Source organism: Eptatretus burgeri, chromosome 2, assembly GCF_056783735.1.
Source record: "Eptatretus burgeri isolate ZD-2024b chromosome 2, Ebu_testis_v1, whole genome shotgun sequence".
In the NCBI taxonomy this organism is placed as follows: Eukaryota; Metazoa; Chordata; class Myxini; order Myxiniformes; family Myxinidae; genus Eptatretus; species Eptatretus burgeri.
Window position 1 is genome coordinate 160,514,363 of NC_140962.1, and position 18,418 is coordinate 160,532,780.

An 18,418-nucleotide genomic window follows, 5' to 3' on the forward strand; every position below is an offset into this window, starting at 1 on the left:
CACCACAACCACAACATCAACCAACAACCACAACCACCGCTTCACCACAACCGCCACGACCTTCCCGTCACACCTCGCAACCGTAGCATCCCCACCGTTCTTGCCCCGCTGTGGGTACCGGTGTTGGACTCGTGCAGGGCGCACGTTGAACAGCGTGTACAAAATCACGGATTTTGTGCTTCAAAAACGGATCAAAAACGACACACGCCCACTTTTTGCCGTCCAATCGGTGAGCGAGGGGCGATTTGGCCCCGCCTCCAGAACGATCGATATATGCAAATTTGTGGATCAAAAAGCCTTCACGCCCACTTTTTCTCGGGCCAATGGGGAGCGAGGTGAAAGGTCAAAGGGAGGGGGTCAAAGGCGAAGCTACGGGGGGGATAAAAGGACGGTGTTCGTCAGTCAGAGCAGTGTGGAAGTCTGGAGCCCGAAGCCTGCAGTAGCTGGAGAAGCTGAAGAGAGTCGAACGAGGAGAGCCCAAAGAAGGGTCCAGGGTGGAGAGTCCAGAGGCGGAGAGGCGGCAGCGGCGAAGGCAAACGAGGGGGTGCTCGCGTCGGTGCCAGGAGCTGCACGCTCGAGGGAGGCCGGCAGCGCGTCCTGGCCGAGGTGGAGACGCACACCAGGGGTAATAAAGATCCTCTATACCCCGAGCATCAGCAACCCCCTCCTGTTTCCCCCCGCGCTGAGATAGTGCGACCAAGGGGGCCCCCTTTCCCACCCCCTGCCAGACACTGTCCGCGAGGCCCGCGGAGTGAGGCGCCATCGCCGCTCCGCGTCCCATCACCAGACGGGTAGGCGCGACCCGGTCTCGGCCTCAGGCCCGCCTCATTCTTGGGGGTATTTCTTTTCCTTGGTTTTGGGTATGTGTTGTCGGCGCCGTCTGTGAAGTAGAATTGTATAAGTGTTGCCGTGTGCTCGGTAGTCGGTATTAGCTCTGCATTGTGTCTTCGCTTTTACATTTGCTTTTTGTGTAAATTGAATTGTGTTTTCTTTTTTTTTTGTGTGCTTTTGGTGGAATTGAATGTGTGCTTCCCGTGTGCCGCGAATAAATGTGCTTTATTATTGAACTGTTCTCCCGCTTCGCTTCGTCTTTTCCTCCATTGAATCCCCATCTTGCTTCACGTAAAGGGTTGGTAGTGGGCTGAATACGCCCGATAATTAATCAAACCGTCGAGGTCGACGATAACACCGCTCGGTTATCCCGATAGTACGGAACGGGTCGCTTAAGTGGCCCGTGTCCGAAGTCGACCTGCGGCGAGGTGCGATCGCCCGGTCTACCCTCCGCGTGGGTACTTAGGTAGGTCGAATTTGGCGAGCAACCCTATCCCACGCGGGGGCTGATTGGCTCGATCGCGGTGAGACCGAAAGGTCCACCCGTGACTGGTTCCCGGCGTTAGTCCGAGAGGGTCACGACTGGATTGTCCGTCCGGTGGGCGACGTGCCGCGATTCGAGTTACGTGGCCGCCGTCGCACGCCGGCGGGCGCGGAATCCGCAACACTGGTGTCAGGTCGTGCGATACAAATTCATCGCCCTCCTCGCGGCACTGGTATCGGAGAACAGGAAAACAGGCTCTCCTGTCTCCGGCTAAATTCACGGGAATCGGTCCAGGGGTGAGAGAAGCGACCCCCGATTCCCTCCAAATTACGAGCGAGCTAAATTAACCCTTCACGAGAAGCAAGATGGCGTCTCAAGGCGAGCGGGAGCCGGGGGTATTAGAAATGTATATGTGTAATAATGTAGAGTCCATGGTCCAGGATGGAATCCCCGTGCAGGAAATGTTGTTTGTGCAGGAACACGGACTCGCCCAACTGAACCCAGAGCCCGAAATAGGTGCGGCCGCGGTGTATGACACCTCCCCCCCCTCTCCACCAAAACCCTTCCCCAACCCCTGCCGAATCGGCTCACCCAAGCGCACCCGACATGGCCCAGCTATTCGCCATGCTGGCGGCAATGAACAAGCAAATGAATGAAGTGAAAACGACGATGGATGCGAATACACAACAAATAAACGAAAAAATGGATACATTCACAAACGAAATAAAACGCATGAAAACTAAAATGGAAACAAACATGAAGGAAGAAACGAAAAAGCTACGGGGTGAGACGCAGAACATGGGCCGATGCCTGCAGGCGGGCATGAAGGCCGTGACAAAGGAAATAATAGTGGAGACAAGGGAGGTAAAGGGTGAAGAGTTGGCAGAGACACGGGAGATAGAAAAAATAGAGGAAAGACTACACGATAAAGACGGGGTAAGTGACGCACACACACACACGGAGGTAGTGGAGGATAATGGGGGTGAGCTGGCGGACTGGGTAGAGACCCAGTGCGAGCACCGGGATGGCCTCCTCCAGGAACGAGGGGAGGGAGTCTGCCCCCTTGAGGCGAGTCACGACCAGGTGAGTTCGGTCGTGCTTTGCGAGGTTGAGGGGACGAGTGCTGCGAACGGGTGCACGGAGAGCTTGGGGGGTATAGAGGCCCCGGAGACCCTTGTGGGGACTCGAATCCCCAGTGTGGTTGTCCCTGTGTGTGTGGTGCAAGGCGTGAGTGCGTCCCCGTGTGTGGAAGCGACCCCGTGTGTGAGTGGTGTGGTGGCGATGGTGCCAGAGTACGTGCTTCCCAGCACGCCGTGTGTGGATGAGGCACCGTGTGTGAGTGTCGCCATGTGTGTGAATGAGGCACCGCGGGTGAGTGCCCTCGTGTGTGTGGATGAGGCACGGAGTGTGGATGAGGCACCGCGGGTTAGTTCCCCCGCGTGTGTGGGTGAGGCACCGTGTGTGAGTGAGGCCGTGTGTGTGGATGAAACGGCCAGTGTGGATGAGGCACCGCGGGTGAGTGCCCCCGCGTGTGTGAGTGAGGGACGTTGTGTGGAAGAGACCGCGTGTGTGAGTGTCGCCGTGTGTATGAGTGAGGTACCGCGGGTGAGTGCCCCCGCGTGTATGAGTGAGGCACGGTGTGTGGATGAGGCACAGCGGTTGAGTGCCCTCGCGTGTGTGGGTGAGGCACCGCGGGTGAGTGCCCCCGCGCGAGTGAATGGAGCACCACGTGTGAGTAGTATGGTTTGTGTGAGTAGTGAGGCACGCGTGAGTGAACGGCCGTATGCAAGGGAGACCGTGTGTGTGAGAGAGCGGTATGTGAGGGAGATGTCGGTTGGCATGCGGGAGCACGCAGCCACATCTCCCGGTGTGAATGTGATGGAGTGGACTGTGTGCGTCGTAACACGCAGGTGTGCGTGGGTCGAATGGCGACGACGGCGACATGCAAAGAAAGAAAGCCGAGTAGCGGCTGTAGCTATTTCGGGGACCGTGCCGGGTTCGCCCAGCAGTGAGCACGCGGTTCGTGCTGTGCAACGCACGAGACCACCACGTGCTCGCTTGCGAGAGTGAAGTCCCGGTCCGGAAACGCCAGCGGTGGATTTGCCGATCCCGCGGACGGACAAAGTTTAGGCAGGTAAATGGATTTGGACCGGACGGGTTCTCCACGCGATCGTGTGTGTTAAGCTCCAACGGGCAAAGCACATGTGTTCGCGTGGGGAACCCCTCGAGACTTGGGGCTTGTTTTTTTTTTTCTGCGCACGGTGACGTCATGGCTGCACGTGGGGTTGGAATCCGGCAGGAGGGGTATCTCTGCCGGATGGCACCGTCCAAGGAGGGACGAGGAACACGTGCAGCTGCATGACGTCACGGGCAAGTGCAAAGTGCGCGAGCTCTGAGTTGCCGCGCAGGTGCTGCGCATGGAAAAAAAAAAAAAAAGCAAGCCTCACTTTCGGGTGCACAGGATTCCTGGGCAAGGGGTGGAAGACCCCCTTGACCTGGGCACAGGATGGAAACTAGTTAGGGGGAAGGGTTAGCTTAGCTAGACCGACTTCATGGGGCAGGGGTAAGTCCTCATGGAGTCCGTGGAATGGATTAGGTAGAGGGATTTAGTGAGCTTTAGGTTGGGAAATAAAATGAATTTTTGAGTTAGGAGACATGGACAGACTTGTGAATGTGTAGAGGGGACGTAGCTTAGCTACGTAGTGTTAAAAGGAACGTGCTGTAGTGTAAGGGATGACGTGGGAGCACGAGTTAGTTAGGGGATGCAGATAGAAGGATGGCAGAGTTCAGCGGTGTGTGTGTTGAAGAGTAGGAGAGTTGTGAGGTGAGTACATGGTGAGTGAGTGAGGCCAGCGGGTCTGTGTGAATGGAGTGAATGGGGAATGCATGGTGCGATGAGTGATTGGGGGGAGGAGTGACTCCCGCCCAAGGGACCCCGGGGTCAGTGTAGAGTGAGTTAGCTGGGTTAGTTAAATTGAAAAATGGAGGTCGTTTTGTTGTTGGTGGGAAAGTAGGCTCGAGACCCATTTGGAGGGGTGCAGGAGCCCTGTTGACGGGCTTGGGAGCGTGGCTGCGAAAGGTGAGTATCGCTGAGTGGGTACCCCGGGCACCAGGCTAGTCGGCCGTGGTAGGCCAAGGGCCCATGGGGGGCCGGGATAGCGTAGTGGGCACGGGTGCGCCTGCTTGGTGCGGGGGCCCGGGGCGCCATTAGCCGCGTGGGCAGTGTTGTGGGCACGGGTGACCCTCGGAAAGGGGCCCGGGAGGCCGGCCTGCCACGTGTGCATTTCAGGGGAGGTGCCATGGGGGGCACTCCCTGGTGTTAGGGAGCTGGTAGGCTCGGAGGCAGTGTAGTGCCCGGGGGTGCCATAGCGGGAGATTCGGCAGAGGGTCGTGCCTGCCAGAGAGAGCCACGTGTCCCAGCCAGGAGACCGTGTGAGGGCACGGAGAGAAAATTGGGGGGCGAGGCCCGAAATTGTAAGGACACCAACACAGGCGACGGGAATCTGGGTTGTTAGAACCAATAGTTTAAGCGAGAGGCGCTTGTTGAAAGCCCCGGGGTAGTTTAACAGTTAAATGGTTAGGGTAGATTAGGAGATGTACCCCTCCGCACCATCCATCCCCTCGCTGTCGTTGTGGGCCGCTGGACCCACTTTGGGTTATAGATCGCCGAACTCTGGGGAGACCATTCTGAGGCTTCGTTGGGCCTCGGCACAGGACGTTAGCTCTCCCTTATTCCCCTCCGGGAAGGGAACGTAGGGGTTGGGAGTAGGCTAGGTGACAGGATAGGTTAGCCGAACAAGGACAGTAAAGGGGGTTAGGGGACGATTTATAGTGGGGAAGTAAAAATAAAAACAAGAAAAAAATTAAGTTGGGGCTAAATTGGGGTTTGACAAATTAAGGGAGTGGGTATGTACAGTGACAGGCAAAGGCGATAGGTTGGGAGGGAGACAGGTAGGTAGGTCCGAGCCCGCCTTCCAGGTGGCCAGCACCACCGCACTCCCTCCACCAACCTCCACTGAACGGCAAAGGCTGGCCAACTTCATCGGCTGGCCGTGTTTTGCTTCAAGGCGGAGGCCGGCCAACTTCATCGGCAGCTGTGTGCTGCAAGGCCTGTGCCGGCCAGTTCATCTGCTGGCTGTTTTTCTTCAAGGCCTGTGCCGGCCAGTTCATCTGCCGGCTGTGTTTGCCTGCAGCGGTCTTCTTCTGCGGGCTGTGTTTGCCTGCTTGCCTTTGCCATGCCATGCCCACTGCCCACGTTCACCAGCCCCATTCAATTTTTGCTTTGCCCCCCCCCCCCTGTTCATTGCCATGTGCGCCAGGATCGTAAAAGCAACAGTTTGCAAGCTGCGAGAACTGCCCCGTTGGCAGCTACAACACGGGCCTGCAGTGGCGGCCCGTGCACCGTGTTTGTGTTCATGCATCCATTCGTTGTGCTCATTGCGTGTGCCACTTGAGCTGGCACGGAGACTGCGTTTGTGCAGCCCATGCACCGTTGTGGTTCACTGCGTTCAGTTCAGAAGGGAAGGCCTTGGACTGCGTGTGAGCAGCCAGCCACGTTCCCTGTCACCTGCATTGTTTGAGCCAGAGACTGCATGCGGGCAGCCTGGCTCCCTGCTAACTGTTTTCTTTTGCAGAGTTCATTGATCCTGGGCCATGGTTTAGTGTAAAATTTGTAAGTTAAGGTAAGATGTGCTGTAAATATGAGTGCGCCCCCGGCATGTCTGTGTAGCGCCGGCAATTTTATTTAAGTCGTCCGTGTGAGTGAGTTTGTTTAGATAGTTACGCAGCCCTCAGGTTATTTATTTTGGGGACACGAATACCATGAATGTCGCACTCAGGGATCCGTAGGTAAAATGTACTAGGGGAAAACTACACATGATGGCACACGAAAATTTGACGACTCGGGACGAGTCTGTAAAAAGGGAAGGGGGTAGTGTTGTGGTTACCAAATTCGCAAACCACCATTCAGGTCCCTTAGGTGAGGTATCTCGGTAAGTGCATGTGTAGTTAGGCCCAAACCCGTTGTCTAGTGGGAATACATGTCATTTATGCGAGCTGCGACTCTTCAGGATAGCCGTTTTTCTTTTACTATCTTTATTTTGGACCAACCGCCATGATTACCACCACAACCACAACATCAACCAACAACCACAACCACCGCTTCACCACAACCGCCACGACCTTCCCGTCACACCTCGCAACCGTAGCATCGCCACCGTTCTTGCCCCGCTGTGGGTACCGGTGTTGGACTCGTGCAGGGCGCACGTTGAACAGCGTGTACAAAATCACGGATTTTGTGCTTCAAAAACGACACACGCCCACTTTTTGCCGTCCAATCGGTGAGCGAGGGGCGATTTGGCCCCGCCTCCAGAACGATCGATATATGCAAATTTGTGGATCAAAAAGCCTTCACGCCCACTTTTTCTCGGGCCAATGGGGAGCGAGGTGAAAGGTCAAAGGGAGGGGGTCAAAGGCGAAGCTACGGGGGGGATAAAAGGACGGTGTTCGTCAGTCAGAGCAGTGTGGAAGTCTGGAGCCCGAAGCCTGCAGTAGCTGGAGAAGCTGAAGAGAGTCGAACGAGGAGAGCCCAAAGAAGAGTCCAGGGTGGAGAGTCCAGAGGCGGAGAGGCGGCAGCGGCGAAGGCAGACGAGGGGGTGCTCGCGTCGGTGCCAGGAGCTGCATGCCCGAGGGAGGCCGGCAGCGCGTCCTGGCCGAGGTGGAGACGCACACCAGGGGTAATAAAGATCCTCTATACCCCGAGCATCAGCAACCCCCTCCTGTTTCCCCCCGCGCTGAGATAGTGCGACCAAGGGGGCCCCCTTTCCCACCCCCTGCCAGACATTGTCCGCGAGGCCCATGGAGTGAGGCGCCATCGCCGCTCCGCGTCCCATCACCAGACGGGTAGGCGCGACCCGGTCTCGGCCTCAGGCCCGCCTCATTCTTGGGGGTATTTCTTTTCCTTGGTTTTGGGTATGTGTTGTCGGCGCCGTCTGTGAAGTAGAATTGTATAAGTGTTGCCGTGTGCTCGGTAGTCGGTATTAGCTCTGCATTGTGTCTTCGCTTTTACATTTGCTTTTTGTGTAAATTGAATTGTGTTTTCTTTTTTTTGTGTGCTTTTGGTGGAATTGAATGTGTGCTTCCCGTGTGCCGCGAATAAATGTGCTTTATTATTGAACTGTTCTCCCGCTTCGCTTCGTCTTTTCCTCCATTGAATCCCCATCTTGCTTCACGTAAAGGGTTGGTAGTGGGCTGAATACGCCCGATAATTAATCAAACCGTCGAGGTCGACGATAACACCGCTCGGTTATCCCGATAGTACGGAGCGGGTCGCTTAAGTGGCCCGTGTCCGAAGTCGACCTGCGGCGAGGTGCGATCGCCCGGTCTACCCTCCGCGTGGGTACTTAGGTAGGTCGAATTTGGCGAGCAACCCTATCCCACGCGGGGGCTGATTGGCTCGATCGCGGTGAGACCGAAAGGTCCACCCGTGACTGGTTCCCGGCGTTAGTCCGAGAGGGTCACGACTGGATTGTCCGTCCGGTGGGCGACGTGCCGCGATTCGAGTTACGTGGCCGCCGTCGCACGCCGGCGGGCGCGGAATCCGCAACAATATGTATTTGCATATTGTAAACAGTAAGAAGAGCGCAAGTGAGCACAATATACGCCCGAACAAGAAGGGATATACAAAATTGTGCTACGACATGGAAAACAGCATCCTGGTTGCCATGGCAACCACTTTAGATGACGAACATATGTCACGACACACCGTCTCCACAGTCTGTACCTATGTACCAAATATGAAACGTGAAAGTTGAAAACTTTGGGAGTTAGAGTGCGGACAGGAACGGATGGACGGACGGACAGACAGACAGACAGACTAACAGACAGAGACACAGACGGATGGACGACCGGTATATATATATACATATATATATATATATATATATATATATATATATATATATATATATATATATATATATATATATATATATTGTTGCGGATTCGCGCCCGCCGGCGTGCGAACGGCCACGTAACTCGAATCGCGGCACGTCGCCCACCGGACGGACAATCCAGTCGTGACCCTCTCGGACTAACGCCGGGAACCAGTCACGGGTGGACCTTTCGGCCTCACCACGATCGTGCCAATCGGCCCTCCGCGTGGGATAGGGTTGCTCGCCAAATTCGACCTACCTAAGTACCCACACGGAGGGTAGACCGGGCGATCGCACCTCGCCGCAGGTCGACTTCGGACACGGGCCACTTTAAGCGACACGTTCCGTACTATCGGGATAACCGAGCGGTGTTATCGTCGGCCTCGACGGTTCGATTAATTATCGGGCGTATTCAGCCCACTACCAACCCTTTACGTGAAGTAAGATGGAGATTCAATGAAAGAAAAGACGAAGCGAAACGGGAAAACAGTTCAACATAATTCACATTTATTTCGCGATGGCACACGGAAAGCACACATATACAATTACACCAAAAGCAAATGTAAAAGGAGAAGAAACACACAATATTACACAAAAAGCAAATATAAAAGAAGAAGACAATGCAGAGCTATCAGACTACCGAGCACACGGCAACACTTATACAATTTTACTTCACAGACGGCGCCGACAACACATATACCCAAAGCAAAAGAAAAGGACCACCCTCAAGGATGAGGCGGGCCTGGGGCCGAGACCGCGCCGGGCCTACCCGTCTGATGATGAGACGCAAAGTGGCGGTGGCGCCCCAACTCCGCGGGCCTCGCGGACAGTGTCTGGTAGGGGGTGGGAAAGGGGCCCCCTTGTCGCACTATCTCAGCGCGGGGGGGAAACAGGAGGGGGTTGTTGATGCTCGGGGGAAAGGAGGATGTCTCCCTGTCTCGGGTCCCGCGACGAGCGTCTCCACCACGACCTCGGTCGCGCCGCCGGCCTCTCCCTCCGTAGTTCCCCGAATCCGACGCGAGCACCCCCTCAACCGCCTTCGCCGCCGCCGCCTCTCCACAGCTTCGTCCGATCGCCCTCTCCGTCTCCTCTCTTGACTCGTCCCAACTCTTCACTGGCTCCGCGAACTCCCAACTGCGAACTGCCTTGACTGACGAACGCAGCCGTTTATATCCCCCGTGGCTTCGCCCCTTCACCTTTGACCCTTTACCTCCGACCCTTCACCTCCAACTGGCTCCCCATTGGACCGAGGAAAAGTGGGCGTGAATGCTTTTTGATCCATGAATTTGCATATAGCGACTACGCTCCAACGCCCTGGAGGCGGGGCCAAAATCGCCCCACGCTCACCGATAGGACGGAACAGAAGTGGGCGTGAGTCGTTTTTGATCCGTTTTCTTCGGAAAGTCTGTGATGTTTTTGAACACGCTGCTCGGTGCGCGCCCTGCACGAGTCCAGTATCGGTGCCCACAAGTGGCGCAAGAATGGTGGTGATGCGATGGTGGCGAGTTGTGACGGTAAAGGTCGTGGCTGTTGTTGTGAAGCGGCGTTGTGGTTGGTGGTTGTTGTGTGATGGCTGTTGAGACGTGGTTGGTGGTGGTAGTAATGGCGGCTGGTCCAAAATAAAGATAGTAAAAGAAAAACGGTTATCTAAAAGGGTCGCAGCCAGCATAAATGACATTTATTCCCTCTAAACAACGGGTTTGGGCCTAACTACACATATACTTACAGAGATATCTCACCTAAGGGACCTGAATGGTGGTTTGCGAATTTCGTCAACACCACCCCCTCCCCTTTTTACAGACTCGTCCCGAGTCGTCAAATTTTCGTGTGCCATCATGTGTAGTTTTCCCCTAGTACATTTTACCCACGGATCCCTGAGTGCGACATTCATGGTATTCGTGTCCCCAAAATAAATAACCTAAGGGCTGAGTAACTACCTAAACAAACTCACTCACACGGACGACTTAAATAAAATTGCCGGCGCTAAGACAAACATGCCGGGGGCGCACTCATATTTACAGTACATCTTAACCTTAACTTACAAATTTTACACTAAACCATGGCCCAGGATCAATGAACTCTGCAAAAAGAAAGCAGTTAGCAGGGAGCCAGGCTGCTCACATGCAGTCTCTGGCTCAAACTATGCAGGTGACAGGGAACGTGGCCGGCTGCTCACACGCAGTCCGAGGCCTTCCCTTTTGAACTGAACGCAGTGAACCACAACGGTGCATGGGCTGCACAAACGTAGTCTCCGTGCCAGCTCAAGTGGCACACGCAATGAACACAACGAATGGATGGATGAACACAAACACGGTGCACGGGCCGCCAGTGCAGGCCTGTGTTGTAGCTGCCATCAGGGCAGTTCTCGCAGCTTGCAAACTGTTGCCTTGATCCTGGCGCACATGGCAATGAACAGGGGGGGCAAAGCAAAAATTGAACGGGGGCTGGTGAGCAGGGGCAGTGGGCATGGCATGGCAAAGGCAGCAGGCAAACACAGCCTGCAGAATAAGGCCGCTGCAGGCAAACACAGCCGGCAGACGAACTGGCCGGCACAGGCCTTGCAGAAAACAGCTGCAGACGATCCGGCCGGCACAGGCCTTGCAGCACAGCAGCTGCAGACGATCCAGCCGGCACAGGCCTTGCAGAAAACAGCTGCAGACGATCCGGCCTTTGCCTTGCAGCAACGCAGCCAGCAGATGAACTGGCCAGGCTTTGCCGTTCAGTGGAGGTTGGTGGAGGGAGTGCGGTGGTGCTGGCCACTCGGAAGGCAGGCTCGGACCTACCCTACGGTCTCCCTCCCAACCTATCGCCTTTGCCTGTCACTGTCCATACCCACTCCCTTAATTTGTCAAACCCCAATTTAGCCCCAACTTATTTTTTTATTATTATTATTATTATTTTTTTTTTTTTTTTACTTCCCCACTATAAATCGTCCCCTAACCCCCTGTACTGTCCTTGTTCGGCTAACCTATTCTGTCACCTAGCCTATTCCCAACCCCTACGTTCCCTTCCCGGAGGGGAACAAGGGAGAGCTGGCGTCCTGTGCCGAGGCCCAATCTAAGCCTCAGAATGGCCTCCCCAGAGTTCAGCGATCTCACCCAAAGTGGGTCCAGCGGCCCACAACGAGAGCGAGGGGATGGATGGTGCGGAGGGGTACACTTCCTAATCTACCCTATCCATTTAACTGTTAAACTACCCCGGGGCTTTCAACAAGCGCCTCTCGCTTAAACTATTGGTTCTAACAACCCAGATTCCCGTCGCCTGTGTTGGTGTCCTCACAATTTTGGGCCTCGCCCCCAATTTTCTCTCCGTGCCCTCAGACGGTCTCATGGCTGGGACACGTGGCTCCCTTTGGCAGGCACGACCCTCTGCCGAATCTCCCGCTATGGCACCCCCGGGCACTACACTGCCTCCGAGCCTACCAGCTCCCTAACACCGGGGAGTGCCCCCCATGGCACCTCCCCTGAAACGCACACGTGGCAGGCTGGCTTGCCAGGCCCCTTTCCGAGGGTCACCCGTGCCCACAACACTGCCCACGCGGCTAATGGCGCCCCGGGCCCCCGCACCAAGCAGGCGCACCCGTGCCCACTACGCTATCCCGGCCCCCCATGGGCCCTTGGCCTACTACGGCCGACTAGCCTGGTGCCCGGGGTACCCACTCAGCGATACTCACCTTTCGCAGCCATGCTCCCAGCCCGTCAACAGGGCTCCTGCACCCCTCCAAACGGGTTTCGAGCCTACACTCCCACCAACAACAAAACGACCTCCATTTTGTAAATTTGACTAACCCCCTAACTCACTCGACACTGACCCCGGGGTCCCTTGGGCGGGAGTCACTCCTCCCCCCCAATCACTCATCGCACCATGCATTCCCCATTCGCTCCACACACACAGACCAGCTGGCCTCACTCACTCACCAAGCACATGCTTCCACTTCACTCACCAACAACTCTTCAACACACTCACCGCTGAACTCTGCCATCCTTCTCACTACATCCCCTAACTAACTCGTGCTCCCACGTCGTCCCTTAAACTATAGCACGTTCCTTTTAACACTACGTAGCTAAACTACGTCCCCTCTACACATTCACAAGTCTGTCCATGTCCTCAAAATCAAAAAAAATAATTTTTATTTCCCCACCTAAATCTGGCTAAAATCCCTCTAACTAATCCATTCCAGGGGCTCCATGAGGACTTACCCATGCCCCATGGAGTCGGTCTAGCTAAGCTAACCCTTCCCCCTAACTAGTTTCCATCATGTGCCCTAGTAAGGGGGTCTTCCACCCCTTGCCCAGGAATCCTGTGCACCCGAAAGTGAGGCTTGCTTTTTTTTTTTTTTCCATGTGCAGCACCAGCGCGGCAACTCGCAGCTCGCGCACTTTGCACCTGCCCGTGACGTCATGCAGCTGCACGTGTTCCTCGTCCCTCCTTGGACGGTACTATCCGGCAGGGATACCCCTCCTGCCGGATTCCAACCCCACGTGCAGCCATGGCGTCACCGTGCGCATAATAAAAAAAACAAGCCCCACGTCTCGAGGGGTTCCCCACGCGAACACATGTGCTTTGCCCGTTGGAGCTTAACACACACGATCGCGTGGAGAACCCATCCGGTCCAAATCCATAATCCTGCCTAAGCTTTGTCCGTCCGCGGGATCGGCAAATCCACCGCGTGCGTTTCCGGACCGGGACTTCCCTATCGCAAGCGAGCACGTGGGGGCCTCGTGCGTTGCACAGCACGGACCTCGTGCTCACTGCTGGGTGAACCCGGCACGGTCCCCGAAACAACTACAGCCGCTACTCGGCTTCCGTTCCTCTGTCGCCGTCGTCGCCATTCGACCCACGCACACCTGCGTGTGACGACGCTCACACACCTCACCATTAAACTCACACCAGGAGACGCGGCTGCATGTTCACACATGCCCGCCGACATCTCCCTTACATACCGCTCTCTCACACACACGGTCTCCCTTGCACTCGGCCGTTCACTCACGCATGCCATTATCCTTGCACACGTGGCTCCCCTCACTCGCGGCCTTCCACTCACTCGTGCCATTTTCCTCACACAAACCATACCACTCACACACGCGGGGGCACTCATCCGCGGTGCCTCATCCACACACCGTCCCTCACTCACACACGCGGGGGCACTCACCCGCGGTGCCTCATCCACACTGGCCGTTTCATCCACACACACGGCCTCTTCCACTTGCGGTGCCCCTTTTACACACGGCGTGCTGGGAAGCACGTACTCCGGCACAATCGTCAACACACCACTCACACACGTGGTCGCTTCCACACACGGGGACGCACTCACACCTTGCACCACACACACAGGGACAACCACACTGGGGATTCGTGTCCCCACAAGGGTCTCCGGGGCCTCTATACCCCCCAAGCTCTCCGTGCACCCGTTCGCAGCACTCGTCCCCTCAACCTCGCAAAGCACGACTGAACTCACCTGGTCGTGACTCGCCTCAAGGGGGCATACTCCCTCCCCTCGTTCCTGGAGGAGGCCATCCAGCTGCTCGCACTGGGTCTCTACCCAGTCCACCAGCTCACCCCCATTGTCCTCCACTACCTCCGTGTGTGTGTGTGCGTCACTTACCCCGTCTTCATCGTGCAGTCTTCCCTCTATCGTTCCCATCTCCCGTGTCTCTGCCAACTCAGTCACCTCTTCACCCTTTACCTCCCTTGTCTCAACTATCGTTTCCGTCTCTTCCCTCGTTATCTCCCTGGTGCACGTCTCCGTCACCCCAATTAGTTTGTCCCTCTCGGTTACCGTCACTTTTTCTGTCACGACCCTCGCCCAACTTGTCCCCCGAATTATTTTCTCTTGACCCGCCTCCACCGCAGGCCCGACAGCCGTTGCACCCCCTTCCAGCTCGTTCGCTCCCACACGTGGAGTCGCCATTTTAAGCTCCCTGCTAACGGCCTTCATGCCCGCCTGCAGGCTTCGGCCCATGTTCTGCGTCTCACCCCGCAGCTTTTTAGTTTCTTCCCTCATGTTTGTTTCCATTCCGTTCATTTGCTTGTTCATTCCGTTCATTTGCTTGTTCATGCCTTTCATTTCGTTTTTCATTTCATGTGTATTCGCATCCATCTTTTCGTTCATTTTTTTTATTCCGGCATTCCAGTAATCCAGTTTGTCATTTATGCTCTGCGCGAGTTCCATAATCTGCCGCATTGTCACCTGCCCTGGCCACTCCCACTGACTACATTTAGTGGTGGAGTTATAATAAAAAAAACCGACCAGATGAACGGCATCGATGCCTTTCCCAACCTTCTGGTACGGGTTTCTCTTGCACGGTGATCTCGTCCTGAGCCATGGATTCTACATTACTATTACACATACCTAATCCACCCGGCACCCGCTCGCCTTGAGACGCCATCTTGCTTCTCGTAAAGGGTTAATTTAGCTTGCTCGTAATTTGGAGGGAATCGGGGGTCGCTCCTCTCACCCCTGGACCGATTCCCGTGAATTTAGCTGGAGACAGGAGAGCCCGTTTTCCCGTTCTCCGATACCAGTGCCGCGAGGAGGGCGATGGGTTTATATCGCACGACCTGACACCAGTGTTGCGGATTCGCGCCCGCCGGCGTGCGAACGGCCACGTAACTCGAATCGCGGCACGTCGCCCACCGGACGGACAATCCAGTCGTGACCCTCTCGGACTAACGCCGGGAACCAGTCACGGGTGGACCTTTCGGCCTCACCACGATCGTGCCAATCGGCCCCGGCGTGGGATAGGGTTGCTCGCCAAATTCGACCTACCTAAGTACCCACACGGAGGGTAGACCGGGCGATCGCACCTCGCCGCAGGTCGACTTCGGACATGGGCCACTTTAAGCGACCCGTTCCGTACTATCGGGATAACCGAGCGGTGTTATCGTCGGCCTCGACGGTTCGATTAATTATTGGGCGTATTCAGCCCACTACCAACCCTTTACGTGAAGTAAGATGGAGATTCAATGAAAGAAAAGACGAAGCGAAACGGGAAAACAGTTCAACATAATTCACATTTATTTCGCGATGGCACACGGAAAGCACACATATACAATTACACCAAAAGCAAATGTAAAAGGAGAAGAAACACACAATATTACACAAAAAGCAAATATAAAAGAAGAAGACAATGCAGAGCTATCCGACTACCGAGCACACGGCAACACTTAAACAATTTTACTTCACAGACGGCGCCGACAACACATATACCCAAAGCAAAAGAAAAGGACCACCCTCAAGGATGAGGCGGGCCTGGGGCCGAGACCGCGTCGGGCCTACCCGTCTGATGATGAGACGCAAAGTGGCGGTGGCGCCCCAACTCCGCGGGCCTCGCGGACAGTGTCTGGTAGGGGGTGGGAAAGGGGCCCCCTTGTCGCACTATCTCAGCGCGGGGGGGGAAACAGGAGGGGGTTGTTGATGCTCGGGGGAAAGGAGGATGTCTCCCTGTCTCGGGTCCCGTGACGAGCGTCTCCACCACGACCTCGGTCGCGCCGCCGGCCTCTCCCTCCGCAGTTCCCCGAATCCGACGCGAGCATCCCCTCAACCGCCTTCGCCGCCGCCGCCTCTCCACAGCTTCGTCCGATCGCCCTCTCCGTCTCCTCTCTTGACTCGTCCCAACTCTTCACTGGCTCCGCGAACTCCCAACTGCGAACTGCCTTGACTGACGAAACAAGCCATTTATATCCCCCGTGGCTTCGCCCCTTCACCTTTGACCCTTTACCTCCGACTCTTCACCTCTAACTGGCTCCCCATTGGACTGAGGAAAAGTGGGTGTGAATGCTTTTTGATCCATGAATTTGCATATCGCGACTACGCTCCAACGCCCTGGAGGCGGGGCCAAATCGCCCCACGCTCACCGATAGGACGGAACAGAAGTGGGCGTGAGTCGTTTTTGATCCGTTTTCTTCGGAAAGTCTGTGATGTTTCTGAACACGCTGCTCGGTGCGCGCCCTGCACGAGTCCAGTATCGGTGCCCACAAGTGGCGCAAGAATGGTGGTGATGCAAGAATGGTGGCGCAAGAATGGTGGTGGCGAGTTGTGACGGTAAAGGTCGTGGCTGTTGTTGTGAAGCGGCGTTGTGGTTGGTGGTTGTTGTGTGATGGCTGTTGAGACGTGGTTGGTGGTGGTAGTAATGGCGGCTGGTCCAAAATAAAGATAGTAAAAGAAAAACGGCTATCTAAAAGGGTCGCAGCCCGCATAAATGACATTTATTCCCTCTAAACAACGGGTTTGGGCCTAACTACACATATACTTACAGAGATATCTCACCTAAGGGACCTGAATGGTGGTTTGCGAATTTCGTCAACCACAACAATAGATATATCGGGCGTATAAAACATAGTGTGGTAGATAAAAACATTAGAAAGGAAAAAACAACTTGCACCAAAAATTTTAACAATTTCACGCTCACGCTCACGCCGACGCTGATGCTGACGCTCACGCCAGGGGTATCGCTATAGCTCTCTGTTCTTCGAACAGGTGAGTTAAAAACGAAGAGGAAAATAAAATGATTTACTTGAGACGCTTCCAAAGAGTGGTTTCATTTGGTGAAGAAGATGCGAATGACTCGTCCACACCTCCGTTTGGACACACATTCATCTTTGCTTCCCTGAAAAAGAACAGTCCTCAAAAAATCAATAACTTGGTACAAATGTGATAAACTGGATATCATCACATTCTCTATTTCAACAAATATTTCCTTTCATCAACCGACACTACAAAAAAAAAAAAAAAAAAAAAATCACTCATAGACTGACAACTTGGTGAAAAGGAACAACACTCGGAAGAAAACATACGACCGCCAAGCTGAATAGTTGGTTCACGAGTCAGTTTGTGACCACTATATTCGTCATGGGTGTGTGTCTGTCTGTCCATCTGTCCCGAGCATAGCTCCGTGGGTTTTGATCCGATATTGATAAAATTAGGGTGCGAGGTTTGTATCATGATATAGTTGTGTTTTCCGGAGAAATGGGCGTGTTGCGCCCATTATGGGTGGAGCCACGCCCAAAAAAGCATGTGTTTGTAGGGAGTAGCCCGTTTCAAGTTGCATCAACAAACTCCGAGGGGGTTTGTTGAATCTGGTAGGGGTTTCGGTATTTGGTTAGCCCAATGGCACCTGCACAGCCCCACGGAGCTAGATTTTTTTTATTTTCATCCCAAGGTCAAGGTCACAAGGTCACGAACTGAGAAAATGTCAAAAAAATCAATAAATTGGGCATCGATCTCCTCTGGTTTTCAACTGTTTCGAATGAAAGTTGATATGCAAGTAGTGCTCTTCGAGTACTACAACTTTCATCATTTACGTTTTTCCCGATTCCCACCAGTTTGCCCGTGGCGTCCCCTCGAAGGTCAAAAAATAAAAAAGGCGAACTGTGTACATACATTGCTCGTGAACCATCGCCGTCTCCAGACGTGTTTACATCTTTTATCCCACTGATCGGTCGGATGTGGATCCAGACCTGAACCAGAATCGAATCGGCTTGTTCTTGTCACGTAACCAACTCATCCAGAAGGTTTTGTCAGAACTCGTCCACAACTTTTTGAGATATCATGCAAAACACAGTTTTGGACCCATCTCTGAATGGTGAAGAATCACTTAAAAATTTCTTGAATCCGGATCCGGATTCGGATCTTCACCAAAATTCACACACGCGTGCACGCACGCACGCACGCACGCACGCACGCGCACGCACACACACACACACACACACACACACACACACACACACACACACACACACACACACACACACACACCTTCGCTGATGAGAATATTAAGGGGGAGTAAGGAGGAACAAAGAGGGAGTGGGATAGAGGAAGGAGGGGAGGGAGAGAGTGGGGAAGGGGGAGGGGGAGCTAAGAAGGGGAAGAAGAACGAGGAAGACGGGTGGAGGAAAGCAACTTCTCACCAAGCATCGCTGTACACTCTGAGGGGGAGGAGGGGAAGGAGGAGGAGGATAGGGGAGAGAGGAGGATGGGGGAGAGAGGAGGATGGGGGAGAGAGGAGGATGGGGGAGAGAGGAGGATGGGGGAGGGGTGAGTGGAGAGGGAGAGTGTGTTTGGGAGGGAATAAGCGTGAGGGGTGAGGGTTCTGGACTTGCATTTGGTAATGGGATTTGTGGAGATGGAGGGGGGTGGTAGTAGTGGATTGAATTAAATGGGGATATTTGA

The 18,418-nt window shown here is 54.6% G+C and overlaps 1 protein-coding gene across 2 annotated transcripts in view; it reads right to left on the reverse strand.

The window, feature by feature from the left end:
* Positions 1–18,418, reverse strand: part of LOC147033730 (serine/threonine-protein kinase NIM1-like) — a 158,869-nt gene that overhangs the window by 1,166 nt on the left and 139,285 nt on the right. For both annotated transcript variants that reach the window (XR_015055617.1, XR_015055618.1), the window contains one exon: positions 16,764–16,856. The gene's annotated coding sequence lies outside the window, so the exon portion shown is untranslated. The remainder of the gene's footprint in view (positions 1–16,763; positions 16,857–18,418) is intronic.